Here is a 22155-nt window from a genome sequence, read left to right on the forward strand (position 1 = left end):
TGGGACTAAATTACTAGTTAGGGAATGATGTTTTTTATATAGTGATAATAACAAAACAACTACATTATGTGTATTAACTTATCTATACATTTTAAGGTTATAAGTTTTATACTTTATTAGAAGTCATATTGGAGTAATGTAGTATGAAAAAATTGAAAATTATAATTTCTCCTAAAATAAAGCATAAATTGACTGGCCCTTTTAGACATAACATAATTAATTAATAAACAATAATTTACACTAATAAAGTATTCAAAAGCATCTTAAAAAAGTTACGGACAAAATGACGTCGAAAATATACAGATTTTTATGGAATGACCCTTTTTATTAGGTATATACTACAGTTGACAATCGAGTTTTGTTAGTAGATACTTAAGTACACCATGGTTAGTAGTTAACTAAGAGCTTGTTGTAAAGATAGTTAAAATAATATATAAAAAAAATCTGTTTTCTTTACTTTAACCACGATTGCTGGTTGCAAGGGTTTTACTATAAAATATGTATAAATCATCAACAAGATAACTACTTATTTTGATATCTTAATTTAAATTATCATAACGCCGTCGGACATTGCTATTTTTATTTTTAATTAGTTATGAAGAAGTAGTTTCGTACCATGTTATGATAAGGGATGGTAAAGGTCATTATCGTACAGACAATGGTAATAATAATAACTGTGCCATTGAACTGTGCTTTGGAGGCGATAAGCATTTTATCAATGACTAGGAGCCGTATTGAAAAACGACACGTAACCTAAGTATGAATATTCTGCAAAAAATCGAGTAGTATAATAAGTAAAGCCTATTATTTATGTATTGTCACCAGTTATTTTATTGCTAGTCATGTAAGTTCCCAGTTAGTAATAACTTTAAATCACCTTCCCATTTATTAAAAACATTTTGCCCTCTTCTTGTGTTGTCTGGAAGAGATTGCTCTAAGACCGCCTTTGTGCCGTTTTGATTTGGTATGGTTAAGAGGATTTAGTATTGAAATTCTCATCACGAACTCGAAAGCAAACTGGGAACTAATATACACCAATAGCAGGTCTTCCGACAAAGGCGAAAGGTCGTGGGTTCCATCCTCATCTGAGGCAATCGATATTTCTAAGTTTTAAAATGATGTCTTAAAATGCAAAAACGTATGTACTTATTAACCTTGAAGCCTTCTACACTTTGTGCGTCTTGCCAAGGAACCCGGACCATATCCAAATCGGCAGAGTCCTTCTAACCACTGGTTTACTGGATACATTATCCAACAGCCACTTCGCACGTGCTGCTGGAAAACTCACATGGCTACATGCTAAAACCACTAACCGGTATTATGTGTGGTAATGTGGTAAATAAATGTCGGTTATGTTTAATAATATCACAATAACCTTTATAACGGTCGTGATGCGCAGGTATGCATAGCAATATCATTAGTATTGCATTTTGCAATGTTACTAAGTGAGTGTTTTACAGTGCTCTAAGTCCGCCTGGCTAGCTACCACCATCTTACCTAAGTCTGTCGCCATAACAAAAATGTTAACAGTATTGTTGTGTTCCGGCAGTTAGAAGTAAGATAGCCAGTTCCTCCGTGGTTGAGGATTCCGGGTGAAGCTCGCTTCCACCTTCGGCCTCATCGTCACTTACCGTCAGGTGAGATACATCCCAAGAGCTTCCTCGTTGTACCTAGATAAAAAAAACTTAATTATTGGCTTACATTACTACGCTAAACGTAATTTTACACTGTTTGTTACGTAGCTAGACTTACCGTATTCACAAACGATGCTTGCTTGAGTGAAGCAGCAAATCGAACGCACAGCGTTGAATAGATTGTGTGTGGTTTGTTCGTGTGTGACCCTGTGATTGGTTCGTGTGTGACCCTGTGCGACCACGTGCACAGTGAGACCTCATAGTACCTAATGTTTGTGAATATGGGCGTAAATGATATGATATGATGCTTAGGGAAATATTTTTCCTAAACACTGCTAAACGTAGCCTAGCTAGCGTAAATAAATAAGGTAGGTTAGGTTAGGTAGGTTCCAAACTAGTGAGCAATTCAAAAACATCGCCTTTTTAATTGCAATGGAAACTACTTCATCATCATCATCATTTCAGCCATAGGACGTCCACTGCTGAACATAGGAAACTATTATTAGCGTAAGGTGAAAGGCCTGTTGTTCAGGTTCAAGTTTTGGACAGGTTGTTCAGGACAAAGATAGGAATAACAAAGTGATTAAGCCTTGCAGCAACCATAGGATTCGAAGTAGGAACCTACCATGCATCAATTTAGATACTAGTCACCGAACCAAGGTAGAGAAGAATGAACCACATTAATTTAAAACATGCATCTTCATAAACCTCAAAGTGCCTATACAAAATCATAATTATAATTTCGTCAGTTTTCAGCGTGCATGTTTTCCTTATATTTTCATCAATAAAGCACTTAATATAAAAAACAAACGAGAACGACTAAACGACGAGGAAAAGCAGTAATCGCCATTGCAGCCGCCCTCTGAAGTGGAAATTGCTCCAAATTTTTCTTATCGCCTGTTCCAAAGTGAAAAAGCAAATCAAGCAAATTCACGTACTGCAAATTGAGTTCAACGGGAGGAGTACAATACTCCCAAGACTCCTGAGAGGATTGCAAATTCGATCTTATTGTGTGGGGTGAAGGATACTGTTGCGTTGAAAGGTCAGTGAGGAGCAGGGTACTTAATTGGGCCGATTTGACGGGACGCAGATGTCAAGCTTTGTCAATAAATGCGATTGTGAACGGTTAGGGTTGCCACGAGTCAAAGTGGAAAATTACAATGGGGAATGTGACTTGAATGAAATTTTCATTAGTTATGTAGGTCCTTTTCGCTATGACGCTGCCAAGATAATTATAGTGAATGGCGGCAGATGGACGGGCCTTCAAGTCATCACCATAGGGATAGCATAATAATATCGGCTGGTAACGTGGTGCTCAGAAGAAGTTAGTGAACATTCTTTGATGATGAAGATGACGCTACCAACCGGCCAATCTGGAAATCATTGGGGGAGGCCTTTCATGTTCAGCAGTGGACATCCTTTGGCTGAAATGATGATGGTGACGATCTTTTCAAAATTTGTTCAGTAAGTTCATTGATAGATAATATACGCATTGATACTCTTTATTGCATACCACACGAAATTGACAATGAAAGAAATATGAAATTGAAACTACATAATAGGCGGTCTTTTCGCTAGAAAGCGATCTCTGCCAGACAACCCAGGGTGTTATGATAGTTTATAGTACAGGCTGATTACTTAATTTATTAATCTGTGCAAGTTATGGTAAAATTACTACCTCTTGTATCGGCTAACATTGTCATTATTTCCAAGAAAAAGTTGTCAGAGACTTGAGTTTCCTACGTTGCTTATTCTCAACTATTATAAAATGCTCCTGAAGTAGTCGTGAGAAAAAGTTTTATTACCTTGTTAGGTAGGGTAATGTTACTTTATTTTGCTTGAGATGCGCTCACTTAAACTTACAAAGAAATAACTTCTTTTATTCAACACTTTTGTAACTGGCTACTAGACATTAAACAATACAGAATGAGCTGAACCGAAATTGATATACCAAAGGCGTTTTTTATTGAGTTTAGCAGAAATTAAAGGACGTTTCTGCTACTAGCATTTGCACGCTTTTCATTCCCTTTTAAGGAGTGAGTATTTGAAAATCTTTTCTTATTGGATGCTACTTAGTACGTCATAGTTATCTACGTGTATTTGCTTGCTACAGAACAATCCATTTAGAAGTGTGAGATGTGTTGATAGATCAGCCAGTCCGGCGTTTTCCTTTAAGGCCCGTTTCCACCAAAGAAGTAAGGAGAGTCGACCAGAGGAGAATTTGACAAGATTAAGTTACTTTCCACATAATTATCTTCATTCAGTTTCGGTTCAGAAATCTGATAGGTTATTTAAAACACTTCTTCTTATCTCCTCTTCTCCCCGCCTTGGTGGAAATCGGGCCTTCGTTCGTTCGTTTCAGCCGAAAGACGTCCACTGCTGGACAAAGGCCTCCCCCAAGGATTTCCACAAAGACCGGTTCTGCGCCACTCGCATCCAGGCATCTCCCGCGACCATCACCAGATCGTCGGTCCGCCTAGTGGGAGGCCTGCCCACGCTACGTCTTCCAATATATTCCATTACATATTATCCAAATTTCTGTCTCTAGGCTAGGATTTACTTAGGTAATTTACCTTTAATCTTCTAAACAATGAAGAGGCAGCCATACCAATGAGTCACTCCGTCAAACAGTAGGTTTAATGGGTACCTATTGTTTTCAAACGATGAATTGATTCGTCGCTTCATACTGAATACCGTTCTCACGTTGAAAAGCTTTTGTTTTATTCGCTGGCAATGCGTGTGGAAATACCGATAACGGTATCAATAACGTTATATTACTGTGTTCGCGGCTAATAACGTTATGAGGCTGAATCGATGCATTATTAGCGTGGATCGGTAGACTTCTTTGGTAATTAGGTAAATTTTTAACTTTATTTCTGGTGAAGGACTCTGTAAGCTTCATTGTTTCTATGTCCCTATATCCCTACTAAATTAACCAATACCTATTTAAATCTTAATTAGATTAGTGTATTCAGAGACATCTTTGATTAATAGAGTTTTCGGGGACAGATACCTATTACAATTAAGGTAAATGTCCCCCTATTTCGCCATATTAATAAGCTTGAGAAGTTGAGACTATGATACAGGAGGATTAAATGTCGTTTTCAAAACACTTAAGTCATCATTATCGGGTCATGTAGTCTGCTCTGCAGGAGCAAGACCTTTTCTAAAACCAGGCAAGTGGAGAATTTGCTACAAATTGTTGGCCTGATGTTCGAATGTTTGTCTCTTAGCCACCTTATAGGACATCCACAAGATCCGCTGAAACCACTGTACAGTCAGCGTCAAATATTTCGTAAAAAGTGGCAAAAAAGTTGAAAATTCAACCTAAGTAATTCCAACAAAATTGTAGTAAAATAACTACGTGTTGCGTATTTATAAGTTACTTTGGACGCGCACGAACTATTTGACGCTGACTGTACGTGTACCTATAGCATTATTGCTATAGGTGGCGCATGTAATAAGAATATATCATTATTAATTAGTAATTAAATGCTAATTTGGCTGAGTCTTGTATGAAAGCTCCTTACATTGTATTTAATAACGCCTACGTAAATAACAAAAGCAAATTCGACAAGCTGTTTGTTTAGAACGAACATTATTTGGGAACTCTCAGCTAATAAGGTTTAATTAGGATAATCATTAAATAAGCGTTAATTAACGAGAAATTGTTATTATCTTCTCAGATTCTATGAATAGAGAAGAGCTTTATTGTTATTTACTAAAAATACACAGATGCGGAATTGTGTGAATCGACTACTTATTTATTAATATTGTATTTTAATTATTGCGTTCAAAAACATCTTCATTTATGATAATACAATTAATATTGTTACCAAACCGTAGAGTCCCAAAGTGGTGGTAGGGCAAGCTAATGTAGGGCCTGTATAGGCAGGTGTAGATACATGCCATATGCCATGTAAAAGGGATCTACATACTAATAATGAATTAGCATTCGAATTAATTAATTTTCTGCTCAAATTAAGTACACAGTTACCAACCACGTGCTTACGATATGAACTCGCATCAATATCGCATAATTAATATTACTACTGCGCTGACCTGGTTTAGTCCGGATCATTATTTAACTAGCTTTAGCAGATAACTATGTAAATTAATATAGCTACGACATATAACCATTTATCCTATTCTACTTTAAATATTATCACGATGGAATGATGTGGTATCAAGTATGTTACTACTTTGTTACGCAAAACGGGTTAAATGGTTTAATGAGGCATTGAAACTGTGCGTATTAAAAAATACTCTGTGCACTTTGAGTCGGGCTGAGAATTATTTGAACTTCGCAATTAAAAGGCTCTAAAGAAGTCAAAACCCGGCATCAAACCTTAGACGTTGTTGCTGGGACGTCTAATTACGAGCTAGAAGTCGGTTCCATTACGAATGTATGAACCGGGACGTGGCTTGCAAGCACTCACGAGCCATCCTTCCTTGCCAGGACCGACCAGTTCTACAAGACCCCTTATACAGCCTTTGTACGCTTTTAAAACTTCCCGCTCTAACCAGCACCACGGCTCCACCAACGCCGGCCGAAGATGCCCCCAGCTCTTTTCCTCCAGTCGTCCGCAAAAAGTCGAAACGTGTGGGACTGCAAAGGAACCCGTTTCTCCATACAAGGCTCTGTACGAGAAGTCGCATCCCAACGCACCACCATAATATTGTTAGCTGCCGCCGATAGCTTTTTATGTCGAATGCATTATTCGATACTCATTTAAAATTCTAACATACGCTTATAAAGAAAGCTCGCCATTTTCATGCGGTCCCCTGCTGTCGCCGGTCGTCTCGTGTTAAAAACGGACGTATTTATCTGTGCTTTATTATCTTTAGATTACGCAAATTCGTTTTGGGTGCCGGCTGCTGCGCCCACGCGCCAAAAATCGCGGGGGCGATCGGAGGCTCCGGCGCGTGCTCAAATGAGTGTGCGCACCGGCTGACGCACACGCGTATAAAAACCTCTTTGCTGACGAAAAAAAGAAATAAAATTAAAAACCAAACCGTGTTCCTTTTTCAAAAGTGACAGTGCCCGGTTCTTGACGGAAGTCGGACTTTTCAGTTCCAGCCAGTGCGTCCGATGACTTAACGATTCTGTGGTCGATTTAGTTTATGAATGGAGTGGAATAGGAAGTGACGTCATGCATAGTGTTGTGACTGTGTCAGCTTTGGTTCGGTGGGCGACGATTTGATGACAATGTGCGATCATTAGACCGAAAAGGTGAGTGGGAATGGCTGATGACTATCTCATTAGAGTATGGCTACCTACATGTGTACTTGAATGCTACTAAAACAAAGCGACTATGAATAGTAGCTAAATAGCTACTGTATAATTTAGAAACACGCGTAGAAGTGTGTATCCAAAACACAGCTGCAAACTTTGCAGTCACAGCTGCTAAATAACTAATGTGAAACTATCTCGGTTCTTCTGCTAAAAAGCTTTACTTCGTCTAACTTTAAGACACTTGTGATTCCGGGAGCAAAACTCCTTTAGGACCAGAGACAATATTCTTGGGAGTAACAAACAGGAAATTGTAACTAACTAGTTTATAATTATGGGAATAAAGTTTATAAATAGACATTAATTCAATATAATTTAAACATTCCCTTAAGTAGGTTGAAGTTCCTCAATTAGTTAAGAACTTTTTAATTTTCTTCCTGAACTTTAATATACCTACTATCTAAGTCCAGAAAACTTTAAGCTCTGACTATAATTTAAAGAATAAAAATGCTGAATTACTTTGACTTAAAATTGAAGATAATTAAATACTTTTTTATAACAATATGTTACCCGGTTCCCGCAAAAGAATCCAAAAGTAAATAAATTCGCACTTACTCGTACATTTTAATAAGTGCCTGCATTACTTTAGCGACTTATTATCAAAATAAACTTTATCTCAATACGATAAAAGGTTTTGGAAATGTTATTTTTCCATAACATAAAACCAGTTTAGTGCATATGAAACCATTCCCGCCGCAGCGTGGGTGAAATAATAGACCGTACGTAGCGACATTTCGAAACGGAGATACAACAATAATTATGCACTCTACAAACATCATTAGTCACCTCTAAAGTGATAAAGATAAGACCTAATATTGAATAGCGATTGTTATCGCCACTTGTAATGGTTAACTTTGCATTCGAACGTCTGCAGAGGGCCTCAATTCTGGTGATTCTGATTAATCTTTTACCAATAAACCTGTCCTGCTCAAACGCGTTGGAAACTGCTATGCAAGACTGAGGTGGTGGATTTTCGAATATGTATTGTGTCGACAGAACTAGTAGGAGACCGGTGGGATTTGAATGAACTTAGCATACAATGAGGCGAGAGCATTGATGCGCAGAAGATGCTGTAACACCAACGCAGTAATGGATATAAGTAGTCGATATGAATTGTAATTAATAGACTCGAATTTTTTCCAATATGACTTCTGTGTAATATCCCAGGTATCAGCATCTAGTAAACATTATACAAAATTCTTTAGGAGACATTATTTATGCAATGTAAAGTATTTAATGAATGGTAGAGATTTATCTCCTTTCCTTTGAGTTCTAGCAAAGATGTGGCACTTCAGAGAGACCTCACGCAGACTTCTTGAGATAACTTGAAGTGACGTGGCACAGTTTTGCTTCATTTGCCTTTAACTACTCATTTGAAAATGAAACAAAACTACCTAACATGACGCTTTCTTTATTTTCCCGCCAAGAAGTCCTGACCACAGATTAGAAATAAGACTGACCACAGATTAGAGCGTGTGGTCCTGACTTTATTTAATTTGTGAATGGGTGACCTAGTAAATTGAGTTCATTCAATCGAATTGTCGATATCGATGTGAGTTATTGCCGCACTAGCTGTGCAAATGCAAAAGATTGACATAGTTGATTGATTGCATTGCCGCTATATGTAATCGTTCGCTTAATCTCGCACTCGAATTTCACTCGTTCGATTCAGGGATTGGGACTTGATTGAAATTATGATTTTAATTTAGACTTCAATCAAATATTAAGTAACTACTTACATACTCTAAAATATACTATGTAATATCAAAGTTGATATCAAGTGCAAGGAAGAATAACGGCTCAACTTGATGGTTCTTATTATATTCCACGGTTTTACGGTTTGAGTCCAGGGATAAAGGAGTGCTGAGTACCTATGATACTTAAAGTTAGGGGTTTTGATATGAATATAAATAAAGTTCATGTTATTTTTAATTAATTTATCTATGAAAAAATAGAGTGCCTTACCGTAAATTCTTGATCCCATCAAAAACAATACTTGTCAAAAAAACCAAGTCTCGCAACTCAGTTGTTCTACGGTAAAAAGTTGTGAGATCCATGTAATACGAAGTCCAGGCCAGGAAATCTTTAACGTTTTACATAAATACAGTGTGTCCGGGCATGTAGTGATCAAACTTTAAGGGCGTAATCTATGGACAATTTTATCGGTTGAAATACTTTAAATTTGGTGCTTGACCCATTTCTCGCATATTTACAAGGATTTAAGTTTTTAATTTTAAGTTTTCACCTCTTCCTTCAAAAACAAGTGATAGCGTGGGTAGTTTAACATTAATAAGCAAAAATTTTATATCATGCGATAGCCAATAAAATTATCTATTAGTAGAAGTAGAAAACAGATACAAGTTTCATACATTTTAAGGGTGTAAGAATGGATTTAATTAGAAATAAACATGATTTTTTTCACATCTTTTTCAGTTATTTCCCAACACAAGAAAAACCAGGTCGTAAAGGTATGTTTTATTTGCATTGTATTATTAGTATTTGAGCTATTCTACAAAACGAATGTAAATTTATTAGTCTACGTCTATTAGTTTTGACGTAATTGTTGAACAAAGATACCCCTTCCCAGCGGTTTCCATAGCGCACGCGACATGCGAAAATGCACTGCCTGAAAGAATCACACAACCTATTCCGATTACTATGGAAACCGCTGGGAATGGGTATCTCTGTTCAACAATTACGTCGAAACTAATAGACGTAGACTAATAAATTTACATTCGTTTTGTAGAATGTAGACAGCAGTTACGTATCTAGAAAATTGAAAAATTTTACTCGACTTGGCGGTTGCACTACCGTGCCCCCAAATCTCATTTCTTTTTGTATTTTGTAGACAGTAGTTATGTATCTAGAAAACTGGACCGAAATTGAAAAATTTTACTCGACTTGGCGGTTGCACTACCGTGCCCCCAAATATTTTAGTTTTTCCTTGATTCATACACCAAACACTGCTTATATTCCAAATTTGAAGCTTCTAGGTCTGCTAGAAGTGCCTTAGAATTTTGATGATCGGTGAGTCAGTGAGTCAGTGAGTCAGTGAGTCAGTCAGTGAGTGACAAAATTAAGTAACTTTGACCCGTTATAATTCTTAAACTACTGGTTCAAATTGAATGAAATTTTAAATATACCGTGTCTTTACCATGCCTGCATAGCTAATGAAAATTCAGCCTTCTAGTTTTATCCACAACAAAGTTACAGGCAGTCGAAAATGGCCTGAATTGCTTCGAGAAAAGGATGGTACGGCCGTGCCGCTTTTTTGCTCGACTTGGTGGGGGCACTGCCGTGCCCCCAGATAACATCGCCAAACACTGTAAACTTAGAAGTGCTTTTTCATCACACAGTGATTCTCTTGAAAATTAGTCTTAACGCAAAAACCATCCATATTGTTCTTTTACCACAGGATTCGCGTTAAAACAGTCTATTAACCGGACAACATTTCTGGAACCACACAACAATATTAACCCTGTTTGCAAATTCGCGTTCGTTTATTTAGCTTTTAACAGTTCCGGACACCGGAGTCCGGAGTCCGGACACTCCGGACATCGGCCGGACGGGGTGAAATATCGCGCGCAGTTTGTCTTTGGTCGGGTTCACCTATTTATGGTGCGCAGCTGAGCGCGGCTGTGCCAGCGAATATGAAAAATAGTTCACATTAGAGTTTGGTAGAGGTGTTTTTATAAATTGTACTAGCTTTCCGCCCGCGGCTTCGCCCGCGTGGAATTTTGTCTGTCACAGAAAAACTTTATCGCGCGCGTCCCTGTTTCAAAAACCGGGATAAAAACTATCCTATGTTCTTTCCCGGGACTCAAACTATCTCTATGCCAAATTTCATCAAAATCGGTTGCGAGGTTTAAGCGGGAAAGCGTAACAGACAGACAGACAGACAGACAGACAGAGTTACTTTCGCATTTATAATATTAGTTGGGATTAGTTGGGATGATTTGGAAACTAAGTAATTGTAAATTATAAATAATTTGATGAAATCGAACTGCCTAAGGCGGGAATTGAATGCTCTTCCATCTGAGCTACTTAGATACTGGATGAGAAATTTCGAAGTGTAATACGCTGTTACGGCCAGCGTTTATCTATGCTAATCCCAACTATGGGAAGTTGATCCTTAATTTCGAACTCTTTCTATGTTCTTCTGATTAATTTCGCTGAGGGTCCAATGACAGTATAATTTACTTTCCCCCAGGACAAACTATGCCTTCAAAGGAGTTCCAGCGCTGGGAATAGTCCCGTAATGTCCTAAATTATAAAACTATAAAAGCGGAGAGTTATGTCAATTAAAGTATTTGCTACGTTTTAGCTCTACCAACTATTATTTATTCTGTGGCTCTACTATCGCACTTATCCAACTGTTATGAACTTTGATGTAGAAATAGGTTGCACATTGAAAAAGGGCATAGGTAGGTAGGTACCATTGAAGTAATATAGGTACCTTTGTCGCCAAAAACTTGAATAAGTAAAAAGGAGTTTGTCTAAGCTGCTAAACCAATTTTGATAGATTCAATACGCTTTATGAAATGAGGAACCTGCCTATTTATTCATCGAAGTTTATACAACTTATTAGCTAGTAGCTTATTCGGCGACCTTCGTATCATTTACGTTCATCATAAATAATGTAGGATTGTAATGGTCAAATCGGTCCAGTACAAACAATCAAATCTAAAATATTATTAGTGTAGGTACATATCTGTGTCGAGAGCGTGCGCTAGAAACTTTCAGCAACAAAATGGAATGGGTCTGCTCACACACACTCACAAGCTCTTAGTCCATCATATTAAAGACGGAACCAGTAACAAAATTAATAATCCATACCATCAAAAGCTAACACGAGTTAGTTCTGCACGAACAATCTCGGAGTTTAACTAATGCTGGACTGCGGGTCCGGTTAGTGGCTAAGTTACTAACTTGTGGGTATAATAATATATTGAGCGTGGATTCTATGGGGGTGGGTTAAATTTAAATGTGCAACGTATGCAAAATACTCATACTGAGTGAGATATTTTTCTATTGTTTTTTTTTAACCAAATGAACGGTTTTCTCTTTTATTCTTTCAAAATTAGTTGGCTGGACTGAATAGGTACCCACTTCTCAATAGTAGATCATAGATGATAAAAGATAATATACCTAGCCCTAATTAAAGTAATATTCAACGTCTCACGGTTGACACAATGGACCTATTTATGGTTTCACTCTTTTCAGTTGCAATCAGTTGACTAAACTTTCTTCTTCGAGAGTTTCCAAATCACTTACAAAAACTTGTGTATTTTCGAAAATTGCATTCCTTATTAACCCTGTGACATTCTTATAACTAGCAGCCGCCTGCGGCTTCATACGCGTGGATCCCGTTTTACCCCCTTAGGGGTGGAGTTTCGTAAAATCTTTTCTTAGCGGATGCCTACGTCATCATAACATCTACCTGCATGCCAAATTTCAGCCCGATCCGTCCAGTGGTTTGATAGATCACTATGTCAGTCAGTCAGTCAGTCAGTCAGTCACCTTTGAGTTGTACATATTTAGATGTCTTGAAGTTTTATTTTTAAAAGTAGATGCTTGTCCCAAAATCTTAATAAAATAACTTGTTATAGGTACAGTAGTCGTACTTCCACTGTCGAAATCCCAAGCTCCACAATCTTTATGTTTCCAATGACTTCCTAGTTCTCTTACATTTGAGCAAACAATTTATTCAACAACATCCCATTGGCTAATTCTAGCCATCGAATTAGTTCTCCCAACAATGGCGGATTTCATACGTGTCCGGCGGAGTTGGCTGCCTTGTGTCCGTTTGTTGCTTAACACCTTTGCTGCGGCAGTAACTTTCTAATACTTTCCATTCCTTCGGTACAAGGTCAATAAACCTGGTATTAAAACTTACATTGTGGCGGCACAAGGCTTAAAGACCTTGTAATATTTAAGATATATTAATGTTATTTTTGGCTTCATGTTAATAGATATTGAGTTTTTTTTCTTTGAATATTAATAATAATGCATTTATTGACATACACCTGAAGGCGTTCGTGAATAACTTGTTTAGTATAAAAATTATAGCTATATTCAAAATACAAGGCTTATGCACCCTGTGCCGCACTGAAGTAGTGAAGTTTGGTGGGTATTCTAGGGATGTGAAATACAAATATCGATAGTTTAAATTAAGTTTTAATAAAAATTTAAAAAAGTAACAAACAAAGATTTTTTAATAATTTAGTCTAAATATTTTACAAATAAGACATACGTGCATAAATACTTAAATAAGCTATATTTAAAGAAAACATATTATTTAATAACATTTAGTTACAACTTCAAATGTTTGTCACGAAAAACATTATTTAAATTAGCAATAAATCGTGTAGCAAATTAAATTATAATCAATTTGCAGTTTTGATTTTGTTTGTTTCTCTTGACGCCATGTCGACATGTGCGTTTCTTACGAATGCGAGGCAACACTGGCTGCACGAAGCTAGCGTGGGGTGCGGTACCAGGTGCGCAGGGTACAAGGTGCTTCGACCTGGTTTCGCATTGTGAAGACATTTTATTACTTCCGTGCGGTACCAGGTCTAAAAACCTGGCATTAAGGTAGGTACATCATTGGATTCTATTTTAAGAATACATCATAGATATATATTCATCACTTTCCTACACCGGACCCAATTGAAGTTATGCCTTTCGCACGACAAGGAAGACTATAATTTTCTTAGCCGCACGGTAAGCGAGACGTACACAAGGTCTATAGACCTGGTTTCGCACTCAACGTGTTAATAGTACCGGACGTCCAGATATATTGGACGCACCAGCCATACTGTATGGAGGTGGAGAAGGGTTATGGTATTCAGACAGTACCTATTAGTTAGTTGTTTCAAGTTCTATTTAGGTATACTATGAACAGTCATCGTCCCCACATCGCAAAAGATCTTCGGTAAAAGGATAAAAGGCACTCGTTGCGAAGCCTTTATACAGGGTGGAATTTTGTAATGCCAGATGGAGGGAAAGTACTCTTAATACTGTAGATAGTTTTTTTTTATTTATTTTTGAAAAGAAGAAATAGAACTCCAGGTGACATTACAAAATTCCACCCTGTATTGTGGATGTTTATCTATATTCTTCTATGCTACTAATTAATTTAGCGTTGTCATAAAGTGTGAAATGTCATCCTGGGATGGGACGATTGGGAGGTAGATATTGAAATGAAAAGGGCAGAGTGAGAAAAATAAGTAAGAAATTTTATTCTTCCACAAAGTCTACTAAAGTCACTGATAGTGCATTGACTCATAAGTAATGTTTTAATAAAGAAAGAATGTAACAAAGGGCAAGCTAAAACTTCAGTATTTAATAGAATTTAGTACATCTCGGCTGATAGAGGTCTCTTACCTACTCAATAACTAGTCTTGGTTCAATGTGTTCTATTTATTGCTGTTTTGACTACAATTAGGTGAAAGAGATTTTGCGTTGCTGTACCCCTCTCGGAGTAATCCTGCTGACCATTTCTCTCCAATGCACAGGCCGCGTGAAATATTGCTTGCAGTGTGTTTTGGAATTCAGCCGAGCTTTCGGGCTTAGCCCATACTCCGTGGATTTTTTATTGTGTTAGCTCTGCTTTCAACACCTAACATTGTGTGATATTTTTTATCAAACGAGGAAGCTCTTGGCCTGCATCTCACCTGACGATCAGGTGGAAGCGAGCTTCACCCGGTATCCTCAACCACAGAGGAACTGGCTATCTTACCACCATCTGTCGGAATAAGTACATCAATAGTGTTGGCATTTTTGTTGTGGAGACAGGCTTATGATGATAATACAACAGGAGGCTTGCAACAGGAATTGAAAGAAAGAAAGAAAAGTATTTATTCGATGCAATACACAGCAAGATAATTTGAAATTAGTTAAGAAAATTCAGGTTTTTTTACTTCTAAAGTTTCTCTTAAATCTTTTCCCAGCGTAAACAGTTAAGCACACCCATCTCTCACCTCTCAGATATTACCCGACCAAATTAAAAGTGTGTCCTATCGCCCACCCATCCATGCACTGCCATATATTATTAACAGGTAATAGAGTTTCATTATGGCGGCTATACCTAATAATTAACGACGAGCTTATCCGCAAAAGCTTTTAAGTTTTAGCGTGGGCCCCATTATTCTGAAAGTTCACACATGTGTAGCGTTCAGTATCGTTCATTTAGGTTAGGTGTTATGCACACTGGATATCACTGAAATGTTTTGAAGCTTATATTATTGACATAACTAAACATTCATAAAATTAGCGCGTGGTTTTGCCCGCGAGATTCACGTTCATTGAATGAAGTAGTTAACACGAAATCCATGATTCAAAACACTTTAATTTTCATCAAAAACACAAAATATTAATTTTCTGAACTGTACCTCATGATCTAGTATTTTGCAAATTATGATCACCTTTTAAAATGTTTTTAGGACACAATGCAATGAAATTATTAAAATTGGTTCAGCGGTTTCAGGGTAGGCTAAATACTATTTTTATCATTATCACCTTTTTAGGTAAAACTTAAATAAATGTAGAATATATTTCTAAGTAAGTAAGTTACGTTTCCGAACGCAATAAACACTTGAGCACAAAATCGTATGCAAACCGCGATTATCTTGATACTTTACGAGTACATTCGCCTTTTTATAGCCACAGCAAAAAAGGCTTTCTATCGGCCCTTGAATGAAGGGTACACGGTACGGTTGCATTGTTGTATGGGTAATGGGCCCATACAATTTCATTCAAGAGACATGTTTACCGAGGATGTTACAAAGACGAAACTTTTTAATAGATTCTTGTCAATCATTTTGCGACGTTGCAAAGTTGAATATGGGAACTCCTTGTAACTTTGTTTGCATGCTGAGTAAAGTTTTTGCGTAATATTTGTGACAAACTGAGCTTTTAGGAGGCTGTTAGTCTTAGAAAGTATTTTAAAGGCTTATTTATTAGACTAAACTTCGAATCATGCATCTCACCTGATGGAAAGTGACGATCAGGCTGGAGGTGGAAGCGATGTGCAGACCAAGTCCTCAAATACAGGCTACCACATCTTATCTCCAACTACCTACTTTAACAACAATCGTAACACACATTGTGATAGCGACAGACTGAAATACTTAATACAGCTGATTACAGGCATACTAAGGTCCGATTCGAACAAATTTTTATCCGAGAATAATTCCTGGTATAACTGGCCCATTGACAGTTTTAGTATGGGAAATATGCCAAACCAGATGATTTATTTTGAGATTAATATTTACTCTTGTTTGGTCGAATCCACCCAAAGTAGCCTGTAACATATAAGATAACGTGTTATCTCTTTTTAACACTCAAGAAAAGAGTTCTAGATACAGCAAATTTTTAATTTGACTCCACAGTCATATATTTTATGTCACCAGTAAAAGAATCTCTTTCCGCATGGCCATGCGTAGGTGTAGGTCCACTTTGCTATAACAAATTTTACGTCTCTTTTACTCAACCAAGAATCTTCGATAAAGTAAAGGAGAAGAATAGAGTCGCATATATCAAAATCGTTTTGCGAAGTAGGGCTAAGGCAACAGTGAAACTTGCACTTGCACAATGCAACGTTGACGTGGGTGCTTTACGACCAAATCTAGTCGTAAAATTACCATTGACGTTCTAGATACAGTAGAGTCTAAAAGGAGAGGTATTGTAGCAAGTCGTGCTGTGATATTTACGAATGACGACCCCTCAAGTCAAACGGTGGTAATAGGTCTTAGTTTACAGCAACGATGTAGGTATAGATAGTCTGTCTGATGTGATGTCGACTGACCTATTCGAATCGCTAGAGCCACAATGCAAACGTTTTCCACCTGACCTCGTGCTATCCTACTCGTAAAGCACGAGGTGAACACATAAAAATGTCAAAACATTGAAGAAATTAAGTACTTAATCTTTAACAACTAAATAGAAAATATTGAATGAGGTCATATAGGGGATATGAAAATTCATATTTGTATTTTCACGGCGCGGCCATGATTCAAACTTGGAGTGCAAGTGTGGTTTTGTTCCCCAGTTGATGAAGCACATGTTGATGAAGAACAACTGCACGCATGAAGATTGAATAATGCTACTGACAACACCACTCTTGTAACGGAGTTTTGGGTTGATACTGAATAGGTTTGTTGTCGACACGACAAGAAGAAGACGGCCATGATTTTATTTTCTGAAGGGAGCTACTAAATCTGTCTGTACTATGTCAATAGCAGTGGGACGTCGCATGTGGATGGGACGAGAATTTGAACTGATTGAATTTTGACGACGAGTACGTGATCGATATTGTCTTCATTCACAGTCGTACCATATAAATCAGCTTCAGCTTTTGACTTCTTTAAGTCTTCATCATTATCACCATAATTATTTCAGTGTTTTTTAATAATTTGTGCTTTTATCTTCTTCTCAATAAGTACTGGCTAGTTTATTGTCCCAAAGCTGTTTTCTTTTCCGACGAACATTGCTAACCGTGAGCGGCTTTCTCACCTTCACCGGGCAATAGGAGAGCGAAGCCTCAAAATTTAAGCAACGAGCCTAAGGGGCTCAGTCGCCAAACTCGCCAAATAGTGGTAGGATTAAAATAATACAGGGACGTGTAAACGAGCTTTTTAAAAGCCTAATTACTTGAAAAAAAAAGTTTTACCAGTTTTGCCAGTGCACCCCCCGTCCCCTTCCAAAGGAGCGCAACAAGGCAAGATTTCTCACTTTTATCGATAAATTCTATAAGAGTTATCTTCTTGAGGTCGTCGGTAGGTACATCCAGCTGGTGGGCGTCCTACACTACGTTAAACGTTTGCCGTGAACTCGTTTAGTTCACCTTTTATTTGTTCTGCAAAAGATATATCCGGCTCATTCTATTCTTAGCTTTAGCCTGAAGTATGTTCTATTTAATTAGTTAGGTATTTAACATTAATGTCAATAATATTAGCATTTATGTCGTGTATGTTTTAGTTAGATCATAGTCGCTGGCGGCTTGAGACAATTTATTTGATGACAATAATGTCTCTCTCTTTATTTTTTATTGGTGTGACTTAAAAAACCGGACCGGTCGTTGCAGAAATCCTTGGGGGAGGCCTTTGTCCAGCAGTGGACGTCAATTGGCTAAAACAGAAGAAGGAAGATTTAAATAAATAAATATCCTTGGACGTTTTACCCTACGCTTCTAGTCCCAAACTAAGCAAAGCTTGTACTGTGGGTACCTACTAGACAACGGATATAAACATACTTAAATACTTTTTTTTTGTAAATACATACATATTATACATAGTAACGCCCAGACCCATCACAGAAATGAAAATTCATCATTTCAATATCTGCCCGACCTTTCATTTTAAGAAAAAACATTTCAGTTTCATTGTAGACGCACCTTTACTCTGAATGATACGCGAATACCGTTCTATGTCCCCATCTCTTGTGCACACAACCCTCAGATCATAGAAGGGAATAGATGTGAAACGGGGGCGTGGCGCGTGTCTCCGCGATATGCCCAGAAACGAACATCGGCCGCGTAGCTAGGTTAGTCGCGATTCAGTCGTACTAAGGAAATGTTCTCCGATATTTTGGATAATGCGTCGTTACGTGCAATAAAACAAGTGAAACGAACGAACTACAGGAACAATGGAGTCATTTACTACATGTAAGTATTGCAAATCCATTGGTATTTTGCTTATAAATAAAAAAAACTAAACATTTTTACGAACGTATTCAGTGCCGTAACAGTTACTGCGATATCGAAATCAGTGGTGATAAAAATTCTAACACACTTGTACATTGACGATTTAGTTAGCAACCACTTTATGTCGTGCTCAACTACTGCGCAATGTATTTAATTTCTTCCGATATCCACTGTCGTGTGAAAATACACAGTACGGCCGCATGTGCCGGTCGTAACATAGTGCCGTGCTCGTGTTCTAATGCGGTTTCCTATTATCGATAAATAGAAGTAAATTATAATTTTCCATTTTGTAATTTTAAATAAAAAAAATGATGTGTTACTTGCGATTATAAGATTTTACAAAAAAAATAATAACAGTAGAAGTAATTAGTAACTGTCAACTATGTAATTACTATAAAAGCTAGTTGAAAGCCTAATATAGGCATTATTTTGGTAAACATATGCGGTACGCAGATCACCATAATTAAAAAGTAAATGCGTGATAGTAGCTATTATTAACGTATAATAATAAAAAGGTTTTCATACATAAGCATTTTGTGAAACCAGTTTTGAGCCTTGCCCCTAGCGATTTAAAGTATCGATATCTTGTCGACTCCATTTTATCTTTGTTCTCTCACTAGCGTTTTCTATGTGTGCGTCACGTCACGCGGCCATTGATTGGCCATAATTCACGCCTTCTGGCCAATCACAGCACTTTTAAGACGGTTGCACATGTTGTCGTAGACTCTCAGTCGCTTTGTTTTTACACAGTTGAATGTGTGTGTGGGAGCTGTGGTGGGGGAAATGTGGGGACACTGGTTCTCGTTGTAGTTACGCGCGACTTCATATCTATTCTCTTTCTATGATCTGAGACACAACCTTACTAAAGCGTATTAACACCATCATAAACAGTAATTCTTTGGCTATCTCCGATCTGCAGCCAATCGCCCTCCCTTGAGGCAAAAATGCATTGCAACACCTATTGTTCTTAGCTACGAAATATTGGAAAGCATAGGACACCTTGTTTAAAGGGTATTATGTAAAGTTTAAGACGTATAACTATAGTTCTAGCGCTTAACTAAGGCCCAGTTTTTTGATTCGTAGTTAAAATAACCAATATTCAAATTTGACAGACGTCAAATGTGACAAGTGGTTAAAAATCGGAAAAAAATGTTTTTCGAACAATGGTTACCATGACTTTTAGTACATTTTTTACTATTAGGTAGTTTTCATTTTGTTAATATTTAACTACTAATAGCAAAATTTAACAATATTAATAGTTATTTTAACTATGAATCAAAAAAACTGGGCCCTTTAGTCAGTGCCTGAGGTATGTGAGCGCTACTGGATGGTTTTGTGACGGTAAAACGTCAGCGAGGCTTAAGATTTGTATCGTCATCGTCATAATGTCTCCCATACCTCAGGTATTGACTGAGTTAAACGCTATAGCGTCGGGTATTTTAAGCTTTAAGGCTTATATTGAAGCAATTACTCAATGGGTAAATGGGATGTATCAAATCTACGAATTTTGGGTCTTTTTTATGCAAGAAAAGGTAGGTATTGGACTGCAATCGCACGTGTTAAGTGAGATGCAGTCTAGGATGGTACATATCTGCCCTGTAAGTGCCTATTCATTTGGTTATGTACAAGTTTTTTATGTAATTATTACCACAGAGAAGAGGGTACACTTCTAATACAGGTTTTTATAAACTTAAAAGAAGTTGTACCAAACCCTGTAATGATAAAACTTGTAACTTCAATAAAGGAATTTATTATATTTATTATTAATTATTATTATATTCACTGTCGCCTTGAAAATGCCCGGATTATAGAGTATATGTAGAGTTTTCTTGGATTCTGATCGGATGCAGTAGGTGACAGTACTTAATCGTTCTTCATGGACACGATATACAGTCTAGAGTACATCAGATTACCTACAACAGACCATGCTGTTGCAAAAACACTCCTTTTACAAGTAACTTAAGGTGCCACTGTGTTTACCTTGATACTCGTAGCCCGTGTCTACCTCTCGCTTGTTCACCTAATTTTGTATCTTTACTTAAAACAAGACGAGCTCTTAACATCAAAGCTTTAGAGCTCAAAATGCAATACCAAAACTAATCTCGACACAAGTTTAGTGATGGGACAAAAACTTCGATACGGCGAACGCATCCGATCCTGTGTCAATATCCACTAATTCGGCTATGACAAACTTTTACGTTTTATTTTTCAAAGCGTATGCCAAGTTTTTTCGAACAAGATTTTATTTTGAGCTCCATCCGACCGTTAAACTTTCAGCTTCTGAACTTTCTAGCCTTGTTTGTGCGACAAGCAATACCGTATGTTTGAAAATTAAAAACACAACTTCTATAGACGTTTGTAGGGCTAACATTTATTTTCTTGCTTGGACATTCTTCTATCGATTGAAAGCACTCTTGGTTTGTTTACATTGCTACTCGTATTGCATTATACGCATTATTTTACCGCAAATATATTAAGTAACATGTAACATACTGTTTTCGATATTTTACCAAATGTGGAGATCCGCAGGAGAACCAAAGTGACCGATATAGCTCGCAGAGTTGCTAAAATCAAGTAGCAATGGGCGGGGCACATAACTCGTAGAGACGATGGCCGTTGGGGCAGAAAAGTTCTCGAGTGACGACTACGGGCCGGAAGACGTAGCATACGGAGGCCTTCCACCAGGTGGACCGACGATCTGAATATCCATGTAACATGACAACTGTTTTCGCCATATCATCATCATTTTCAGCCATAGGGCGTCCACTGCTGAACATAGGCCTCCTCCAATGATGCCATATGCAATGACGTTTACTTAGGTACTTACTTAAATTATAACGGATACATCACATCACTATCTGACATGCACAATAGCAAGTGGCCACGAACAGTGGCTTATTGTCCGCAACACGGTGCGTGTAACATCCTCAGTGAGCCATGTATAATACGACAGTGCAACAAGGTAAACACTGTGTCTTATGCAGTTTTGATAAAGTTGAATTTGCAACAAAAATGTTGTGTTCTATATTAAGTGCTGACTATGCGCCTGATCAATGGCAGTAGAAGCCTGAAAGCTAAAACAGCATTGGATAGAAGATTCAGGAATTGTTAAATGTGGTTTTAGTAATCATCAGCAATTTGATCCCTTAATGTGGCAGTGGAAATATAGTTCCCACCATTTATCTGTTCTTAAGGTCCAAAAATAATTAAAAAATGGAACTTACTATGTACTTTTAGATTAAATAAACATAAATTTTGGCGTATTTGTGTAAATAACCATAAAAATAATGTACGCACCTGATAACCGGAAACGAAAAACAGTTCACTGGAAATATTATAAATCTATTAGCTGTAGTTCTAATAAACAGCAATTGAGGGTCATAGTTTATGTAAACTGTAACTTTTGGCATAGTTATCTTTATCTTTCGGGTGTTTGAATGCTGAGTTCACTCTGTGAAGTCCGTTTGAATTTATAGTTTGTGCCATGTCAATAACAGGATTACTATGCCAGTGAGGATCTATTT

At 37.4% G+C, this 22155-nt stretch overlaps 1 protein-coding gene across 1 annotated transcript in view; it reads left to right on the plus strand.

Annotated features, from left to right (window-relative positions):
- The first annotated feature begins 6485 nt into the window (after positions 1 to 6485).
- LOC114351676 (Leucine-rich tendon-specific protein) overlaps positions 6486 to 22155 on the plus strand; it is a 118991-nt gene continuing 103321 nt past the window's right edge. The window contains exon 1 of the mRNA XM_028302966.1: positions 6486 to 6867. The gene's annotated coding sequence lies outside the window, so the exon portion shown is untranslated. The remainder of the gene's footprint in view (positions 6868 to 22155) is intronic.

Source organism: Ostrinia furnacalis, unplaced genomic scaffold (assembly GCF_004193835.3).
Source record: "Ostrinia furnacalis isolate ACB-3 unplaced genomic scaffold, ASM419383v2 OfSCF1172, whole genome shotgun sequence".
Lineage (NCBI taxonomy): Eukaryota > Metazoa > Arthropoda > Insecta > Lepidoptera > Crambidae > Ostrinia > Ostrinia furnacalis.